Source organism: Lactuca saligna, chromosome 4, assembly GCF_052625555.1.
Source record: "Lactuca saligna cultivar CGN05327 chromosome 4, ASM5262555v1, whole genome shotgun sequence".
Classification (NCBI taxonomy): domain Eukaryota; kingdom Viridiplantae; phylum Streptophyta; class Magnoliopsida; order Asterales; family Asteraceae; genus Lactuca; species Lactuca saligna.
Window position 1 is genome coordinate 53,793,944 of NC_136420.1, and position 2,986 is coordinate 53,796,929.

Genomic DNA, 2,986 nt, shown 5'->3' on the forward strand with positions numbered 1-2,986 from the left:
ATCACATTTGTTCTAATGTGCAGGGACTAAGAAGAAGTAGGGATGTGGAGCAAGGAAGGATCAATCTAATCATGGGGAACAGAAGATCATCGCCTGTGACCAAGATTGGAGTGTATTCTTTAGTGCTTAGGAATAGTTTGGTTTTAGATTTGAACAATTGTTGCTATTCGCCAGAAATGGCTAGAAACATCATTTCATTTCATGGTTTATATAGACAAGGATTTAGATTTTCTTTTAATAATGAGAATGGTTCTATTTTGGCTTATCTAAATGGTGTCTTTTACTTTGAAGCTATACCATGTAATGGAATATATGAAACTGTTATGATTGTTGATAACTTAGGAAATGATGTTTTGAATATTGATTCTTCCACTAGTATGGATAAAGCATCCTTGTGGCATTGTCGTCTTGGACATGTCAACAAGAAACGCATAGCCAAACTCCAAAAGGATGGAGTGTTGGAGTCATTCGACCTTAGGGAAGATGACACATGCGAGTCTTGTTTACTTGGAAAGATGACTAAGTCACCCTTCACGAGTACTTGTGAAAGGGGTGAGGGACTATTGGACCTAAAACATACCGATGTATGTGGACCTTTTAGATCAACCACGAAGGATGGGAACCGCTTCTATGTGACTTTTACCGATGACTATAGTAGATATGGGTATATCTACTTAATCAAGCAAAAGTCAGACACCTTTGAAAAGTTCAAAGAGTTCAAGAATGAAGTGGAGAATCAATTGGGCAGGAAAATCAAGATGCTTCGATCCGATCGAGGAGGAGAGTACCTAAGTCTTGAATTCCACGATTATCTCAAGGAGTGTGGAATAGTTTCGCAATTGACGCCTCCTAGGACACCGCAGTTGAATGGTGTGGCAGAAAGGCGTAATCGAACCTTATTGGATATGGTTCGCTCTATGATGAGTCGTGCTTCACTACCTATCTTCTTTTGGGGGTATGCCTTAGAGACTGCCGCCCATATCCTTAACCGAGTCCCTACTAAGAAGGTTGCCAAAACACCTCACGAGATGTGGACAGGGAAAGCTCCCTCGTTGGCACATATCAAGGTTTGGGGTTGCGAGGCTTTCGTAAGACGAGATACTCACGACAAGCTTGAACCTCGAAGTGAGCGATGTATTTTCATCAGCTACCCGCAAACATCCTTTGGATATCTCTTCTATAGACCGAAAGACAATGTTGTCTTTGTTGCGAGGAGAGGAGTTTTCCGAGAGCGAGAACTCATAAGCCAAGGAGACAGTGGGAGGCAAATCGAACTTGAAGAGATTCAAGAGTCGATAGATGAAGGAACCTCTACCGCTGGCATTCAACCCGAGGAGGAAACTCCGGTTGAACCGATTGACGAATCCTTACCTCTTAGACGTTCCGATAGAGTTAGAATTCATCCCCAGTTTTATGGTTTTCATATTACTACCGAAGGGGACACGTATATTAGTGATGGTACACTAGTAAATCTTGATGAACCTAATAGCTATAAGGAAGCCATGGCAGGCCCGGAGTCTGCGAAATGGAAAGAGGCAACGGATAGCGAGATCCAATCCATGTACGATAACCAAGTTTGGAATTTGGTTGATTATGTGCCCGAACGTAAGACCGTTGGGTGCAAATGGATCTTCAAAAAGAAGACCGACGTGGATGGGAACGTACACACATATAAAGCGCGATTGGTCGCGAAGGGCTTTACTCAAACTCCCGGAGTTGACTATGATGAGACCTTCTCACCAGTTGCGAAGATTAAATCTATTAGAGTGATGCTAGCAATTGCCACATTTCATGATTATGAGATTTGGCAAATGGATGTCAAGACCGCTTTCCTTAACGGAAAGTTGGCTGAGGATGTTTACATGGCTCAGCCAGAGGGGTTTGTGGATCCGAAGCATCCGAATAGAGTGTGTAAGCTTGAGAAGTCCATTTATGGACTTAAGCAAGCGTCTCGCAGATGGAATCTTTGCTTCGATGAGAAAGTCAAAGAGTTTGGATTTGTACGAAGCGAAGACGAATCTTGTGTATATGTCAAAGCCAGTGGGAGTATAGTAAGCTTTCTCGTTTTATATGTCGATGACATATTACTCATAGGGAACGACATCCCGACTCTACAGGAGGTCAAGTCCTGGCTCGGGAAGTGTTTCGCTATGAAGGACCTCGGAGAGGCTTCTTACATTTTGGGAATAAGGATAGTAAGAGAAAGAAGTAAGAGACTAATTGGACTTAGTCAAAATACTTACTTGGAGAAGGTACTAAAACGTTTTAGTATGGAAAACTCAAAGAAGGGAGAATTACCGATACAAGGAAATGCCAGGTTGAGTAAGACTCAAAGTCCGAGTACCGAAGCTGAGATAGCAGAAATGAGCCGAGTACCATACGCTTCCGCAGTTGGCTCAATCATGTACGCTATGACTTGTACTCGCCCTGATGTAGCCTTCGCTTTGAGCATGGTTAGCAGATATCAAGGGAACCCTGGCAAAGCACATTGGATTGCGGTGAAGAACATCCTTAAGTACCTTCGGAGGACGAAGGAATGGTTCTTAGTCCTTGGAGGGAGTGATGACTTGAAGGTGCAAGGATATAGTGACGCCAGCTTTCAGACCGACAGGGACAATTACCGTTCGCAGTCGGGCTGGGTCTTTACCCTAAATGGAGGAGCAGTGACATGGAAAAGTTCCAAGCAGGAAACCGTAGCTGATTCAACGTGCGAATCAGAGTACATCGCAGCAAGCGAAGCGTCGAAGGAGGCAATATGGCTAAAGAACTTCATTGGTGATCTTGGAGTTGTGCCGGCCATAAAGGAGCCCATGGATATTTTCTGTGATAACGAAGGTGCGGTTGCCTTGACCAAGGAACTGAGGGATCATGGTAGATCTCGACATATCGACAGAAAATATCACTTCATTAGACATCGTGTAGAAGAAGGACAACTCGTAGTGAAGAGGATATCATCAGAAGATAACCCAGCAGATCCGCTTACGAA